Source organism: Phasianus colchicus, chromosome 1 (genome assembly GCF_987193195.1).
Source record: "Phasianus colchicus chromosome 1, bPhaCol1.hap1.1, whole genome shotgun sequence".
NCBI classification, from domain to species: Eukaryota; Metazoa; Chordata; class Aves; order Galliformes; family Phasianidae; genus Phasianus; species Phasianus colchicus.
Window position 1 is genome coordinate 33,611,135 of NC_143436.1, and position 18,702 is coordinate 33,629,836.

Sequence of the window (18,702 nt, forward strand, 5' to 3'; positions counted from 1 at the left end):
CACTGGAAATTTACGAGCATTGATAAGATCCCCTCCCAGTCTTCTTCAGGCTGAACAGCTCTAGGTCTCTCAGCCTTTCCTCATACGGGAGATGTTCCAGGTCCCAGTCATCTTTGTGGGCCTCTGCTGGACTCTCTCTAGAATTTTCCTGACTTTCTTGAACTGGGAAGCCCAGAACTGGACACAGTACTCCAGACATGGCCTCACAAAGGCAGAGTAGAGGGGGAGGATCATCTCCCACAACCTCCTGGTTATGCACCTTGTGACCTAGGATACCATTGGCCTTTCTTGGCCACAGTGGCACACTGCTGGCTCACAGTCAACCTCTTGTCCACCATGACACTCAGAACCTTCTCTGCAGAGCTCCTCTCCAGCAGGTCAGCCCCTAATCTGTACTGACGCATGCATATTCCTCTCCAGGTGTAAGACTCTACATTTGCCCCTGTTGAATCTCATAAGACTCCTTTCTGCCCACCTCTCCAGACTGCACTGGTCCCTCTGAATGGCAGCACAGACTTCAGTTGTGTCAGCCATTCTTCTCAGCTCTACATTAGCAAATTTGCTGGTAGTGCATTCTATCCCTTCAACCAGGTCACCGATGAAGATGTTAAACAGTACCAGGTCACCAATGAAGATGTTAAACAGTACCAGGTCACCAATGAAGATGTTAAACAGGAGAACACAGGCCTCCAACTAGACTCTGCACTGCTGATCACAACCCTCTAAGCTCTGCCAGTCATCCAGTTCTCAATCCACCTCTCTGTCAAGGTAGACAACTACTCTCCCCTCATTTACCTCTCATCTACACAGCCAGTCGTGACATCCTAGAAGGCTACTGTATTGGTCAAACATGATTTCCCTTTGTGAATCTATGTTGATTACTCCTGAGAACTCCTTTTCTTCCACTTGCACACACTTTTCTTGGAAGGAGACCATGAGTTACAAAAAATCACAAAAAATTGCTCGTTAAGATGGTGAGAGACTGCAGAAAGACTGAAATACGAAACACAGAATAGCTTTGAACTTAGGGATTAAATGATAGATGGTATTTTCTTTTCAATAATTACTGAATTATTGAATATACTGGAGCAGAAGCCTTATGAGGAGTGGCTGAGGGAGCTGGGATTGTTTAGCCTGCAGAAGAGGAGGCTCAGGGGAGACCTTATTGCTCTTAACAACTCCCTGAAAAGAGGTTGAGGCAAGGTGGGGGTCAGCCTCTTCTCTCAGGTCTCAGTGATAGGACAACAGTGAAAAGTAACAGAGGAAGGCTGTTAGAGACATACTTTGAGTGCGGCTTCAACACAGGTTTCACAGCTGAAAGATGATGACTTAAAAATATACATTTCTGCTTCCTGCCATGGCAAGATTATGGACAAGGTTTCCCTGTGACAATCATTTCTGTATTTTGCTAAAGTTTAACTCAAAGTAGTAGAGGGAAAAAATAAAGATTAGAACCACAAGCAAAGCTATTAGCAGAATGTGTATGCATTTACAACATTTAGCATTTATTCACTAACAGATACAATTAAGCACAATGACAGAACAAGAACTATATCACCTGAACTAGTAGATATTGTTGAATTTAGTAAATACCCTAATGTAAGGTGAGGTATGAGCTACAAAGATTGAACTCACTCAACTGAGTCATTTGTAATTTTTTACAAAATTTTTATTAGGTAACTACTTAATTTTAAAAATTATTCTAAGAAATTGAACATCGTGATTAATGAAAGAAAATATGAGAATAACATCCCAGTTCCAAGAAGATCACTCCTATGCAGTATGTATGGAGTACTGTTTATGTCAGTGTATAACTTAAGCTTACTCAAAACATTCTCCTGGGGTGGAGTCAAAACAAAAATAAATTACTCACCCATCCATGTATCTTTTTTCATTTTGGGTGTGTTATTAAAATAGCATATACAGTAGTTGTAACAGTAGTATAGACAAGACATGGTGGCACTGGACTGACATAACAGTCTTAAGGAGTTTCCAAATATAAATATATACTAATGAGATAATCCCTAGAGCATAGATATGGAGGAATGCTATCTAAATAATGTCACTTCTATTGCAGAATTGGTTTCAAATTAATTGTTTCTTTCTAAAGCTATAATTATCAGGAGGAATGTAGTTAGTCAGAAAAGATGAAGTTTAAAAGTGCATAATGTTTAATAGCTCATTAAATAGAAAATATACTGTAAATTTGGGAATCAGAATGACTCGCAGCTAACTGTGAGATGATGGGTCATGGCATATGAGAAGAGACTTTTTTGGCAGGAAAGCAATTTGGTAATGCTGACTGCAGACTGCATTTTCTTGACATTCCGAAAGATCATATGACACCAATGCAGATGATGTGAACAGTGAAGAGAAAAGGAAGGGCAAGGAGAGCCAGAGGAGAAAAAGTTATGAGTGCCTGGGTGGATGATGAGAAAGAGGGGAATACAAGTGTCATTACTGCAAGTTCAAATTTCAAAGTGGGAATGAGAATAAGATTATTGAAAAGAGTGCATTCATGCAGCTATAGTGTTAGCAGTGTCAGCACTTTTCTCACAATGACTTTTACTTAGAATTTATATAGGTGAATAATTAGCAATTTTACTTTTTTTTTTTTTTTTTCACAAGAAAGCATGGTAACTGTTATGTACCAATTGCTCTGAGTGTGTTTTAAACAGCATACTTAATTTTATGTGTGTGAAGTGTGTATTTGCCAGACATCAAATCCGTATTCATAACAGATGCAACAAATCAAAGCAACTCTAAAGAAAGTCTGAAACACTGAGGAATAATTATGCTGGTAAAAACAAAAATAAAAAATTACATCATAGCTTCAAAAGAAAAGCTCAGAAAGGCTGAGCTAAGCTCAAACTTCCTCCTAGTACACTTACACATGAGATGTGACCCCAACACCTATATGAGAGGAGGCAAATATGATCGGGGGGGGGGGGGGGAAGGCAGCTGTGCAATTGCAGTCAGACACAATATCTGGCGATGCAGCCTATACAGACCTCCACAAACGTGACAGTTAAAGCCCCACACGTCCTCATAACATCATCTAAAAGCATGAAGTGATGTTTGGAGCTCAGCAGCATGTGGGCACAGATTCCCAGATTTAGCACGTGCATCTGAAAAGAGGAAGAAAGTTGCCCAGAGTTCTTTTCGACCAGAAGATGATCTAAGTGGTAAAGGAATACTTCTGTCAAATTATAACGTTTAAAAACAGTATGTAATACAACAATTTTGCCATAAAGGAGAATGAATGCACATTCATTCTCCTCGTGGGGAAGAAACACATTTTCTAGGGCTGGAGTTTAAACAGCAAGTGGGTTCATGGCTACATTTCTTTACGCAAACACCTTGGTTAAGAAGATCTGGGTGCTTTGGCAGTAGTTTGTTTGAAGTATTATCTTAATCCCAGTGTAAGAGATTTCCTTCATGGTTTTAGATTGAACAGAAAAAAAGCAGGATCATATAACGAGAAGTGTCAGGCAACATTAACCATATTGGCTGATAACAACGTATCTGAATATATAGCTTGTTATGTTAGCACACAAATACAATTTTTCTTGTCTTGATTCCAGTAAGCTTATAAACCAGAACTTATCTCACTGTATTTACCACTGTTACCAGACATCAAGATAAAATTTATCACCTCACTTAAGTATAACTTATTTGTTACAATCTAGAGATTAAAATAAAATAAAAAAAAATCAAAGCTAAATAAACACAAGGTAACACGGTGAAGAGAGAGTATTGTTCTACTGCCATGGCACAGAAATAGATCTTTTTTTATCTGCAGTTAAGCTTTAAACATGACCTCATTTCTTGCAGGAAAACTACAGCCTGATATACTTTGTCAGAAAGTGGTATTTTACTTCAATGCCACACCAGTACCTTCACATTTGAAGAATCACATGACTGCAATTGTAGTTTCTAATACTATAATACAGGGCAGGTACTTGCAGCATCTTTCTGAACATTACCTGCTGTTATATAGTCTCTGCTCTGAAGATAAGAGAAATGAATGTTTACAGAAGGCACAGGGCTGACAACCCATAGAAACAAAGCTCAAGTCTTGAATTTGTACTCAGAATACAGACACAAACATAGCCATTTCAGCAGCACCCCACCCACATGCCTTCAACGTGGATCTCTCCAAGCAGTTGGCAACATTTTTCAGGCTCCCTTCAGAAAAGTCTGCAAGCACATAATTAATTTGACTAGTCCCATTGAAGCCACGTGCTTGCAGCTGAAATGCCTTACTTGATCAGAGCTCACTTTCTACCTTCCTGTGCGCACAGCAGGTGCGCATCCTCATTTCTGTCAGTAGTGACTTTTATGGTCTGGCTAGTTCTATTGTAAAAAACAGACAAAGACTACTAACTCATTTTAGATGAAACAAGCTTCAGGTAGTACTAACTCTCATCCATTACTGGAAAAGATCCCAAATGCAGTCAGTCTGCTACATACAAACAGCACAAAATGCCATTATTTTTCTGCAGAGCCACCAAGCCACCCTGACATACTTTGCAGTGTCATTAAGTGCAATGTTACAACAGCTAACGATGAATTATGGTTGAGTCTGGAATTCAAAATACCAAATGGATATCTTACATAGGAGCAAACACCAAAAAGTCTCAACTGAAAGGGGATCAAGAACTGCATTGTTCTAACACAGTGCTCACAGATCTCCTGCTTGCATGGCCATGAAGAAGGCCCCTAACCAGAGCCTGCACATCGAAGGCCCTGGGAACAGTTTGCCATACATGGTTTCATGTGGTGAGGGAGAATTCAGTCTATAACCAAGAAGAGTGCCTTCAGAGAGAAGCTCAGAGGGGCACAAAAAGCCATTTGGTTATCCAGGAGCAGCACTACATTCCTTGTCTCATCCCACAGCACAGCAAATCAGACAGACACAAGGACAGGGCCAAACACACAGCCCTCTAGGCTGTAGTGAGATGGAGCAGAGGCCACTGCTCCACCTTATCAATATGTGATGAAGAAACCGCAGTGGGGAGAGCAGGAGGGAAAAGTCAATACGAGAGCATCAGTGCAAATGTGAGAGACTTGTCAGGTCTGTGCTCCTGTCTCCAAAGGAGCTGGTGTGAGACTGCATGTTACTGAGAGATTTATTTTAAAACATATTATATTTTGCTTTTTTTTTTTTTTTTTTTTTTTTTAAGGAAAAAGGAAAAGAAAGCATAAACAGAACACAAGATAATTGCAGTCTGGTTCTAATAAGCCAGTTAAAATATACAGTGCTGCAATTACGCTTCCTTGCATTTCAAAAAAGAAATTGTTTTATCAGATCAAGCCAGTGGTCCATCTAGTCCAGTGCCTCATCTTCAAACAGTGGATGGTAATATTGCAACAGAGGCAAGAAATCTTCTATGAAGTAAGAGACCAGCATGCTGCCAAAAATAAAGATAGGGTTATTTATTTCAAAAATATATTTCATAGTTAGTAGTCCATTTCTTAATTGTTTTGATATTTGTACAGCTGAGTAGTTTGTTGAACTGTACTTGAGCATTTATCCATTTGCAAAGTTTGCAGTCTAATGCACCTTACACCACCTCAGTTCCAAGACACGATTTAAGATTACCCAACAACTCACAATCTAAAAAGAGCTCTACTTGATTTCATCTGCACACTGCCCTGTCCTGTGGTTCTCCCTTCGGCATTGTTAGAGAGATGCTCGCAGTACAGGAGGCTGTGTACAGTGCTGTCCTGGTGCTGTGAGACCTGTGTTCAGGTTTCCTATTACAAGATCAGCAAGATGTGAAGTAGGGCTGCTTGAATATGTAAGCCATTAGCAAGGTACAGACTGCGAGGTTTGATGAGCTTTAAACAAGGGACAAACATAACTTCCTAATTTTTGTGCATGCAATTATATATGCAATTGCTTCCATACTGTAAGGGGGAGGGATCAAATCCATAGAAACATTTTCTAGTGCTACATCAAGCAATAGCTACTGCTACAACGCTTCCCACAAATCAGTGTTCTAACACAGGAAATACAAGAAAAAGCTAAGAAAACTTTGTTTTTACGTGACTTTTCCCATTTTTTCTAAGTATATGGTGTTCTACTATAATTAGTACTGTAAAACATTATCTATTTTTTCTTTCTTCTTCAAAAGTGTTTTTCAAAACACATTGCATGAAAGAAGCTCCATAAAAATGCCTTGAATTGTTTATCTTAAAAATGTGACTGTTTTCCAATTGCAGTAAGAAAAAGTACATTAGGTGGCCATTATTATTTTGTCTTCTCTTTTGATAAATAACTGACTCTCTACGGTAACTACAATGGCTGCAAGGCCGTATAGAGAATCAAAGCACAGAAATCACTACCTTTCCAAGTGCTACTAAGAGCAAAAGGAGATTGCACTCAACACTGAATGACGTTGCTGTTGCTGTTTCCACGTTCATTCCCATGTCTAATTTTATAATTCTGACTTAGTTACAAAGACTGCATATACTGACAGCTTGCAAAACTAAATAACTGGGCCAAATTTCCTTTTAAAATAGCCCCAACAGTGGATTTGGGTATTTCAAAATTATTTCAAATCCACTTACAATGCATTCTGTGAAGCTCAGTATAGTATGTAAATGTGTTCTCACCCTAAAAAAAAGCAATTGCAATCCTTTTTAGGTGCACTCTTAAATTCAGTGATCTAAAGATAATGGTGCAAATCTCCAGCTGGTTTCAAATGTCAGCACTTCAACTACTTCAGTGGAGCAGTGAAAGTCTACATCAGTTCAGGATGCCCCTCTTAACACATAAAAATGGTCATGAGTGGGGCCAGATCAGTGTTCAGCTCTGCTGACATGGGAGGACCCTTCTGTTACATTCATCGAACCATAACTTTTGTCTCAATCCCTTTAAAATACAGCATTTCAAAGGAAAAACGGAAAAGGTGTTTTCAAATGAAAAGTGGTTACTACTTATTAGTTACTGAATTATCTGGAGATACAGCAGAAAATCAATGAGAAAAAGACAACAAACGTGTCATTCAAATGAGATGCATAAATATGAGACTGAACACTAATTAATTACATTTGTAGAGTCTTCACTTGCTGTAGCCTTTGTATCATTGTGAAGTCTGTTTGCTCTCAGTTATTTTCTTTGTTTGATGACATTTGACTAATAAATACATTGATGAATTGCAACAGCAAATGCCACCCGTTTATCACAAAAATAGAAAGTGCTCATGTTTCTGACACAGTGAAGTTAAAGGATTTTTCATTGTTTTTGTTTGAACTTTCAGTACTTAACAAAGGAAATAATATTGCTTTCCCGGATAAACTTCCTGATCTTTATTTTAATTTTCAGAGAACAAACAGCTGCAGAATAATGTGATTTAATGAAGCGTTTCTAATAAATGCTGGAGAAGTTAAAAGAGGGACGCAGAACTGCTTGCTTACTGATAGTTGCATCATTTGGAATAATTTTTCAAGATGAGGATCGCATTTTTCTGTAGATGAGTATTAAGTAATGTGACTTTTCTGTCTTCCAAAGTCAGTGCTTTCCTTTAACGTGGATAACGAGTTCACAGTTTTCAATTACTTATTAATAGTAAGTAAAACACACAATATAATTAATGCATCATACTGCTCATGCACTATTTATGCTTTACACAGGTTGGCGAGTAGTAATCCAGCCAGCAATAAATTTATGTGTGAAGATGTTCAGATCTAAAAAAATGTCACAGCATGTTTTTCTCACCAGAAACATATAGCCTGCATTTGTAAAGAGGTCCTTTATCAAGCCTGTCATCACCTGCCATGAAATTATGAAAGTTCTTGGTTGCTACATGTTTTTCTGCTGCCACAATTCAGTGTAAAGTATTATTTGCTCTATGTAAATCTAGACAGGGTTCAATGAATCATCACTTTGCAACTTGCCAGTAAAGCAATCTCCAACATCCATCTGTAGACACATCTATTTACTTCCGTGCAGAACTACTTATTCATGTATTCCCTACTGGAATTATCAAGTGCCTTGCAAGAACCTACACATAAAGCCGAGATCCCTCTGCTCATAGGAAGAGATGGGGAAAAGGTTACCTCATGTATCCAGCACAATAAAAGACACTGCCACATTACTCATCATTCTCTGATTATAACAGTATGACATGAATCAAGATTTTATCTCAAAGTCAGCCACAATCAGCAGCATATATAAAATCAATAGCACGTTTTTGAGAACCCCCTTATGTTCAAACAACATATCAAGCACTGAATAGTAATTCTGAGCTGCAATCAACTAGTTGAGCAAAGCTCTCTTCTAAAATTACGGCAGTTGGAGAGTTTACATTTCTAACAGTGACAGTACTGTAGTTTGGGGAATTGGGACTCTGTGAAGCCAAAAAAACACACAGCTTTTAACATCGCCTCAGCAGCGTCAGCTCTCGCAAATAAATTTTTAATAATGGAATTTCTATGAATTACTTCACTACTGTTCATCACGCACAAAATAATTTAGAGGCATCGGTATGAAATGACTGCACAATTACTGTGGGAAAAGCACCATTGATGTAACCCTTTGCCACCCCTGACAACAATGTCTCCATGTGCACTTTCCCAACTTCAGCGGAGCTGTGCTCCCTGTGCCACTGAACTTCGTGCGTACTCTGTGCTACACAACATAATCTTAATTTATCAACTGGACTTCACTTAGATCAGCCCATAAAGTAGCTTTAAAGTATTAAACACGTAGCAGGCTGAATGCTAATATCTGGAACTACTTGGTGAAACAGAGAGACCAGATAGCAATTATCGTTCAGTCAATAGTAATTTAAATGCATCCAGTGCTGTTCAGCAGACCCCAAGACCTCGAATGTTTTATGGGGCTTCTAGGGATAGGGGTCGAGTGTGTTTATTATTCCGACTGAGGATTCTCCAGGAGCTGAAGCACAGTTCTTTGAATGCAAAGCCGGAGTTGACCGGGGGTGATTGGGAGCAGTGAAGTGCTCAGTGCTTTGCAAAAATACTGATTATCTCTGAGCAAACGCTGGAAGCAGACAACTGTAACTACACATATAATTTAAAATGCTTCAAGCAATGATTTTTAACTCCTGGGAAGAATGAAGCACGCTGCAGAGATGTGTCTGACAACTCCTAGCAGGGCAGTGTAGGCTATTCCTCTGTATTCTTTGCACAGATTAGGGGTGTCCGATCGTACAATTCAGCGGGAACAACACGGCTTACGTTAAAACTTTGCCGTGCAGAGCCATGAATGGCATGGAGCAAGGGGAAAGCCTTTTCACTGCGGAATACAGAGCCTGTAACATTCAGTGGTAAACGAGTTCACTGAAACGGAAAGGAAGCAGGGCGGACAAGACAGGCTTCGTACCCTGCCTACACACAACTTGGGGAGCGTTAGAATTACGAGGAAACGGAGCCACGAACCATGCCCTGACGGCCCCTTTTTTAAACGATTCATAAACGGACTGAGGGTTGTCAACCTCTGCCTGCAGCCGTCCGCTACCCAAAACCCCGCGTCCCGGGGATGTTAGCTGCCCCTTCCACACCCACACGGCCGGGCTGACAGACCGGTGAGCTCCGCAGAACTGTTTGGCTCACTAAAACCAACTCCAATTACAACCAAAACCTCGCAGTTCTCCTGCCGGAGCGGAGGAGGTGGCTCCTTCCCAGCCACGCTCCCCAACTTTCGGACAGCGGGAGGGAGGGAACGAGGCCGGCATCGCTCCGCAGACCGGTCCGGCTCCGCGGCACCTCCCGGCCCGGCGCACGGACACCGCCCGCTCCGCTCACACCTACCTGCGGCCGCTCCTCGCTGCTGGAAGCACCCCGCGCTCGGCCGCCTCCCGTCAGCGGGGAGCTCCGGCCTCAGCGCCCGGGCATCGCCGGCACACGGCCCGCGGCATGGAGCGGCTCCGCGCCCGGCTCCTCGCCGTTCGGCTCAGCCTCCCCGGGAGAAAGCGGGGATCCGGCGGGGTGATGTCGCTGGGGGTGTTAAGTGCGTGAGGAAGGAAGGGAGACTCGAACTGTTTCTCTAGCACGATTTCAGAGTATTAAAAAAGAAAAAAAAAAAAATAGGAGAAGTATAGGGATTCGCTGTCGGAGAAGCGGCGGGTGAGGAAGTCCTGCAGCCCGGTGCGCCTCCGCCGGTCCGTGCGGTCCCGATTCAGCCCCGGCGGCGGAAGATGGGAGGAAAACCCGGCGCGTCCTGCAGCGATCCCTGCGTTACAGCGGCGCTGATTGGCCTGCCCGCCCCGCACGGCGCCGCGTCCCCCTCCTGCTGCCTCCTTCTCCCTCTTGGGAAAAGTAAACGGAGAGACGGGGCTTCACCTGCAGCAGCAGCAGCCGCCGCCTGCGCGCTCCGCTCCGCTCGGCTCCGCAGGAGCGCGGAGGAGCCCCGGGGCGACACGGGCAGCTCCCAGCGTGCCGTGCCGGGGGTGAGGAACCCCGTCTCCTCCCGGCCGCGTGTCTGCTCCCTGTGTCTCCTGCCCGCTCGGTCCCGCGGCTGTGTCTGAGCTGGGAGCGCTCCGCAGCAGCACCCGCCGCCTTTCCAGTGCCCGCGCCTAGCGGGGCTGAGCCACCGCCTCACGCGCGGCTCTTCCTCCTCTCTCGTCCCCTCCCCTCCTCATAGCGGGACGAGGGGCTGCCAAGTTTCACACGCGCGCACACGTGGCCACCGGAAAAGAGCGGATCCCCGCTGTGCCGCGCTCCCCCGGGACCCCGCTGGGCCACGGCCGGGCAGGGGATGCGGGGCCGGGCAGCGCCCCTGGGGAGTGAGCGGGGCTGCGGCCGGGGCAGGAGCAGGGCAGGGGCAGGGGCAGGGGCAGGAGGGAGGCGGCGGCGCCGGCAGCCAAAAGCTGGACTGTGTCTCCCTCCAGAGGGAGTCGGGAGGCACTTACGGCGGCTCCGGCGGAGGGAAAAGCCCGACTTCCCCCAGCGGTGCCGGTGAGTCCGTTCTCATCGGCCTAGGAGGCGGCAGGTGGTTTTATTAGGGGTCAGAGCCCGAAGGGTTCTCCTCCTTCTGCCTGCCTCTGTTAACGGCCACGACAGCTGGTTGATAGAGGGAAGCGCTGGTCGGTGAGGATAAGTAAAAGCGCAGCTTGCTGCTTTATTTCAGTGTTGCTTGTGCTGTTGAAGAAAAAGGATGCAGGGAAGCAGAGAGAGCCAAAGGACCTTCATTAATTGCAGTAATATCAAACACAGGGTCAGATTCTCAGTTTTCTCCCACAATGCGTGTCCATTCCTATGTTGAATGGGAATGATCACGTGCTGGGTTAAGAAACATTGATTTACTGAACAATTCTTCATCTTTTTTTTTTTTTTTATTGCTTTCTTTACCACTAACTTAACAGCAAATGTTTGGATAAATAAGCTTTTGTTGAGCCTTTAGCTGTCAGCACACCTTGTACGATGCTGATGGTCAACCATGTGAGATGCAAAAGAAGGAAGCAATACCCCAACTGTTATGGTACATGCTGGAGGTTTTCTGTGTAAGTAAGGATCTGTACAATGTTTGAACTTATTCTTTTTCTTTCTTTCTTTCTTTCTTTTTTTTTTCAAAGCAAATGCAGCAGATCTGGAGGCCAATGCAATCAAAAAGAAAAGGCAAAATAAATTAAGAGAGAGCTTTCTCACTGCCTCACATACAAATAGGACAGAATACAAAGAGGCTGGTCTGGAAAGGGCATCCACAAAGGGCTAAAAATAGTGCAGAAGAGACTGACACAACTAAGACCATGCTGCAATCAGCTGAGTAATTTTAGTACATTGAGCAGACCTAAGGTAGTATGAATCCATAGGGGCTGGATGCTCCTTCCCAGCAAAGCAAAGTGGCCATGGGGCCTGAATATGTAACAGAATGGATATCTGTTACTTATCCGTTGCTTGGGCCAGTGGGAGACCACAAATATTGTTGCTGGATTAAAAGCAGCTAGATAATGCCTAAAGTGCAGCTGTTGCACTTTAGACATAGCTAACACCTTGTAATTATAGGAGTGCACAGATCTATATTAGCTGCTTTTATCATTACGCTCATGTTGACAGCGTATGGTGAGACCAGACAGTATTTGGCAGTTTCATGCTGATGTCCTGCTGTTACAAGAATCAGGAAAACACATCCTGAGACACAGACCTACTGTAACCAAGTTAATACAAACAAGTCATATGCAAAAAAAAAAAAAAGAGGAACAGAAGGAAAAAACAGTAGAGAAAGCAACGGATGAAAGGTGTCCCACTTTGGAAAATGTTATCGTTCTCTACAGTGTGATGTTGTGGCACATGAGAAGTTGTTCCAGATCCCTTTGCCCAACACCCGAATACCAGGACAGATGCACAGCACTCACATGCAGGTTGGAAGGTTCCTCTGTGCTGCCACAGTATGGCCAGCGCTCCCAGGAAGAGCTGAAATGATCCATTACACCTTTTCAGTACAGCTGGCTTTGCAGATGCTTACTTAGTAAGGCTGACTCATCTCCAAAGGTGCATTTGGGCATGCTGCACATACACTATGTGATAAATCTACCATTTTCTGGAAGTACCAGATCGGCAGTCTTTATGCTACACAACCCCTATTTATATCCTTCTGACTGGAAAATCCCCAGCAGAATACTGTGGCCATAGAACATAACACAGTTACAGAACACAGCTATTATATGAATGTCCTTTCTTGCTTTAGTTTTTGAGTTAGTGTCACTACATCTTACTTTTCTGGTTCTTCTACACACTGGAAGAAAAGCATAAAGCATAAAAATGGGCACTGGTTCTCACAACAGGTGTAATGTTTGGAACCACTTCAGTATTTCTATTTCAAGATGAACAGCACATCATAAAAAAGGAAGAAAGTAAAAAGTTATTTCAGAATGTGGCAGTTGCATATATGTTGATTTAGTATGTTTTTACACACCGATTTTACTCAGAGGCATGCATGTTCTGAGCTGCTGAATAGAAGAAAAGAACATTTTGGTGATGATCTTACCTCTAAGAACTGGTGACTTTCCTGGTGTCTACCAATAATTTTGCTCCTTTATCTTTACCATGAGATCATTCCCCTCCTATCACTCACCATGCAATTGATTTAAACTAACTGCAAGTGCCAGTGACAGCACTGCTAGGTTCTCTGTTTCTCATTTTGTACATAAAAATAGTTTTACTTGGGCCTGATATAAAACATTTTCCTGTATCCTTTTATTGCCACCCCCTAATCTGGAGAAGAAGCATTCAACTTGTCCACCAGCATCCACAGGGCTTTTTCTGCAAAGGGGTTTTCTAGACAGTGTCAAGCCTGTGCTGTTGCATTCGAGTTATTCTGTACCAGGTGCTGGACTTGCATTTATCTTTGTCAAACTGGAAGAGAGCTCACTTCTCCAGCCTGTTTCGATTTCTCTGAGCATTGGCGCTGCCCTACAGCATATTGACTGTTCCCCCACCTCAGTATCACCTGCTGAGAGTGTTTGCCACTCTGTCATGCAAGCTGTTAGAAAAGGATGTAAGCACATTGACTCCAGTATTGAACACTGAGAAATGCCACAATGACAGGCCACTGCTCATTAAACCTGCCACTCCAGCCAATTTGCACCCTTGTTATAAGCCAGTACCACGTTATAAGCCATCCAGTATGTATCTGCACTATTTGGCTACGAGAATTTTATGGCAGACCATGTCAAAAATATCAGGGGAGGAAAGATAAACACCTACTGCCCTCCTCTTCCCTACACAGCCAGTCATTTCAGTGTAGAAGGCAATCAAACTGGTAAGACACAGTTTGCCCTTGTTCAATCTACAATGGCATTTCCAAATCACCTTCTTGTCCTTCGTATGTGTGGAAATGGCTTCCAGTGGAATTTACTTCATAACTTCCCCGGGGACTGATTCCTATGAAGGTACTCCAAAAGTAATGCCTCCTGTTTTATTATGTTGACTCACAACATCAGAAGTAGATGGTGGTGTTATGGAGTAGAGACTGAGTAGAGACTGAGTAGAGACTGAACCTTCCCACCGATACTCCATTCTGTTTTGTTGCCATGTGGCAAAAGATAGCAGAGGGGCAGTCTGACAAAATGGCATCTGACATGGAAGTGCATCTGAAGCAAAGGTGTGGCACTGAGTTCCTCTGTGCGGAAAAATTGCACCCATTAGCGTTCACTGACACTTGCTGAATGTTTATATAGACCAAACAGTGGATGTGAACACAATGAGGTTGAGGGTGGTGCATTTCAGCAGTGGCAAAAAGTGACATGAAAGACAAACCACTTTCCGGATGGCCATGCAGATCTTTACAAACACAGCTTGCAGGCTCTTGTTCATCACTGTCAAAAATGCATTGCTAATGGTGGTGACTATGTAGAAAAATAGTGTTTTGTAGATGAGAATTTGTATATCAGATAGTGTTATTGCCTGCTCCCCTAGTGCACTTGGATGTACCTGGTCCCACAGGTACATTTTCTTAAGAAGGCCTTATTCATCTTCCCCTATCACGGATGGTACTGTGCTCCTCTAAACTCATCTGAAAAGCAGAGTTAAACAAAGATAAAGAAGTCCTGGGATGAATACTCTTTGCCTGACCTACTGCATAGAGTATCATGCAAAAGGATCTATCTTCTTAAGCTATTTCATCAAAAAGAGCAAAATCCCCCAGGCTATAAGAACTCTAGCTATTTTGAAACACAAAGATCCTTCTTTCTAATACTTTGTAAAGCACATAAGCTCCCTAAAGGGGAAAGATTTAAAAATCTGCACTCCTCATTTCTCATTTGTTACCTCTTAACAAGTCACCACTGACCATTTCTTTTAAATATCATCATAAGGCACCATACTTTCTCCAGGTGTCAGAGACCCTGTGCTGCCAGATGCAGTTTTTGAGTCTTGCTCTGGGGAAGGCAAGTACCAAAAAGTTCAGTGTTAGCACATTTTGTGTTGTGGCTCCAAAACTTTTCTGAATCTACGTAATCTCTACAGGGAAAAAATAATCTGAAGGATTCAGATTAAAAGTAGAGCAGTGAGAATTGGACTGGCTTGATCTAATTAGTTGATGTGGAAGTATCTTGGTGCATTTACTTCTGTGCTCTATGTGACCACCCTCTCTTTTGGAAATAGTCATAAATTTTCTGTTGAACAAATCATTTGTTTGATTACATTAAGTATTTAATAAGCAATGTGTCTGTGTTTTATTACACTAAAAGGAATAGCCCATGGGTGAAACATTGCAGGGTGGACATTGGGCCACCTGTACTGAACAATAAAGTTGTAGATTTCAGCATGAATAAATGTAGTGCTGTTGCTTATTAGAGATAAAGTAAGTGCTACTCATGAACATGGGAAAAGCCCAAAGCTATAAAAACTACAGTCAGGAATAAAATGTGAGCAGTTTTTCTTTTTTTTTTCTTTCTTTTTTCTTTTTTTTCTAAACTATTCCTCCTACTACATCTGTGAAACTCAACAGAAAATAGAAACCAGCATTAAATCAGGCATTTCAAGAAAGAAATAGGAGAGGTGGAAGGTATTCATACGTGTCTGACTTGCAGCTGGATTACAATATAATATAAAATATTCGTTGGCTGTATAAGCATTTGTCATTGATCTAATACAGATTAGTAGTTTCTATTCTACTTTGTCTAACAGCATCAGTTCTTGCAGCCATGCTTACAAAGAATGTTTTACCCCTGGTTAAGCATATGTTAATTTTATTTCAATTTTGTGTTAAAGGTTGCACTACAGACAAAATGAGGGAGAATAAAAAGCAATTTGTTTAAATTTACAACCTTTTTGGAGAGCGATGAGCTGACCTCCTTACCTAATGAGATATTAATGTCAATTTAAAATAAATATAATTATTTCCAAAATGATGTTTTGGATTATCTTTATGAATAAATTATATTTAAATAATTAAATTATGTTAAAGAAAAGAAGTGAAAGCAAACAGTTGGTCAGACCATGAGTGGTAAAGGTAAGGAAGGATCAGGCTGATTTCACAAAATGAATCATACTTAGCTTCATTCCTGAAAACTCTTTGTTGAGGGCAACTTATGTTGGCAGATTTGAGAACTCATCTGCAAGAAGAATTAGGTTTCACTGTAGAGACTCATAGTGCCATTTATTATCTCATGATGGAGCATTTTCTAATCTGTGTGGTGTCATTTTAAAAACAGGCATCACAAATTCTGCTAAAAAAAGGTGTCAATGCTTATTAGCCCAGTAATTCAGTTCCTGCACAGTGGGAGATAAATTAGGGGGCTGTAAGATGTGTTGTTTATTGCAAAAAAAAAAAAAGAAAAAAAGAAAAAAAAATCACTGTAAGTTATCTGGGTTATTTTTTTTCTAGAGAAATAGTGTTATGTCTGTTTTACAGTTAAGACAGTCTTTCAGATTATATAATACAAAGTTCTGTGAGGAAATTTAGTGAAGGGTGCAGTGCATTAAGTCAAATAAGTTGTTCTGTCTCAGTATTTCATTCTGACGTAAAGTCTTACTCTGAATTGTAACCACTTGTATTTTAATAAGGGAAGGAAAAATAAAAGAAAATTACATTCAAAAGTGCACTAGGCTTGGGTATTTGTGTTAAAAAACATTAAAGGTTGTCTTAAAGGTTATTACAGACTTTGCATTTTATCGTGTTTTAATGGCAATGTTAAAAAGGCATTTTTTATATCATTTTTCTGCAGTTTGTGTATGGACAATAGTAGATCTTCCAAGAGTTGAGAGCAAAAGTACCATTATTTAGAATATTACATACTGTATTTATTTCAAAACAGCATGAAACTGGGAGAAAACAAAAAACAAAAACACAGAGCTCAGAAAACTATCATCTTTAAATGCTCTGAATTGCAGATTTCAAGATGTTTTCAAAAAAACGACCACTAAAAAGGAAATCTTTTGGGGGGGGATAGGGAGATGGGACAAGTGGCTATTCATTCAAAGTGAAAAAAAAAATGCCTCTGATTAATGAAGAATCCAAAAAAAAAATCAGTTCCATATATGTAAAAAGTTACTTTTTGTATTTAGATTATGTGCACTTTTCAATGACATTATAAATGTGTAGGTAGTGGATTGCATAGCAAGCAGTCAATACAGGGTATTTCTCTTTGTGTAAATGTGAAAGTGTGAAACGTGAAAGCAAACTCTGTGTACCTAGAGAGGATTACTGCCACTTAGATCTCGGGATCTGCAGGGTAGGAAGTCATACGTTGTATGAACTCTGCCTCCCTCCTTCATCAAATACAGAGCAGGAAATGCTAAAGGATGTGTGGCTTTGAGTTTTTCTGCTTCTGTGGCTGTCATTGTCTGGTTTCTTTGAAGGCAGTAAGTTTGTGCTCAGCAGTCCTTCAGATTAACCTTGCCTTATTCATGGCTCAGACTGCATGGTGGCAGAATGCTGTGATGTCTGATACTGCTCAGAAGAATAACTGCAAACCTCCCTCTGCTGCTACAACCGAGGCCATACTCACCCGAACAAGGAGAAATTAATAACTGGTTACCCACGTTAAAAGCCACACATGGATGGACACAAATGTCACTACCTGACTCCCCAAAGCCCACATGAATCCAGCTGGGGCAGCCTGCAGAAACCCTCACCCTGTAGAATTGCCTGTTTCAGCTCTTGCCACAGAGCTTCACCACCTGCAGGGTGGCCTCATGTGGCACAACATCCATTCAAATTCCCTCCTTTTTTACTCATGAGACACAGTATAGATGGTATCTTGGCTTGGTTTTGGTTGAGGCTAATGCTTCTTTTCTGAAATCCAGCCCAAGTACAGTGCATGAATACTGAGTACTAATTGGTGGAGCCCTGGGTCCTTGGTCATGAGAATCGTTCTGACATTATCATTCAGACAATACTTAACCACTTGTATTTCTTCTAGGACCAATCCGTTCTGTGTGTGCTTGTAGCCCAGAAATTCAGTATTGACAAAGAACAAAACGAGAATTTTTGCTAGTGCTCCAAAGGGCACTCATATGCAGCAGCTGCACTGACAGGCAGGTAAGCTGCAATTTGGCACCTGGAAACAGGCTCATTGCTCAGGTCTCTGCATGGACATACTTGCTTTCCCAAGCAGCTCAGAGGCGTCTTGGACAGAGACACACAAAAGGCACAGCCTCAGAGGCAGACTCCACTGCTGCTGCAGGAGCGATAAACCCTCTGTGTAAATCTTCTTTGTTTTCCTCCCACTTTAAGCTCCATGGCAGATCCGCTGTTCCCTGCCTGACTCCAGAATTACCTCATTATCCACAAGTGCCCTCGTTTTCGGTGGCGTTAGACACCCACAAATGTCGGAAAAGCCTGCAGAGTTGTGAGAAAAGGGCGGTTCTGGAAAAAAAAAAAAAATCAGGGCAAGTACCGTAATTGGGAGATTTTGCCGCTAGATGTCAGTAGGCAGAGCACAGACCTTATACACTGCCTTACACAATCTTGAAAAAAGACATATCCGTTCTTCTGTTTTTCTTTCCTTCCCCCCTCCTCCTCTTCTGACACATATATGCACATACACACAGAAAGAAAATCATCCTGAGAGCATTTCTTTGTGGTTTGTTTTGTTGGGTTTTTTTTGGTGGTTTTTTTTTTTTCCACTGTAGCCTTACGCAGATAAAAAGCAGAAGATCTAATATCCAGTTAAGCTCGAGGTGACATATCAAAGAAAAAAATATGTCTAAAAGTTGAAGTTGCTAAACAGGCTGAATTGTAACAAGTGCTGTAAGCTCTGGAGCTAATGAAGTCTGGTTTCCTAT

General features: G+C 41.9%; 1 protein-coding gene across 5 annotated transcripts in view; it reads right to left on the reverse strand.

Annotated features, from left to right (window-relative positions):
- Positions 1-10,743, reverse strand: part of TAFA2 (TAFA chemokine like family member 2) — a 179,125-nt gene extending 168,382 nt beyond the window's left edge. For 3 of the 5 annotated variants that reach the window (XR_016465393.1, XM_090138226.1, XM_031589616.2), the window contains exon 1: positions 9,784-10,740. The gene's annotated coding sequence lies outside the window, so the exon portion shown is untranslated. Of the gene's footprint in view, positions 1-9,783 lie in introns of all 5 variants that reach the window. The other 2 variants (XR_016465394.1, XM_090138237.1) reach the window with 2 other exon arrangements.
- Between the last annotated feature and the right edge of the window lie 7,959 nt (positions 10,744-18,702).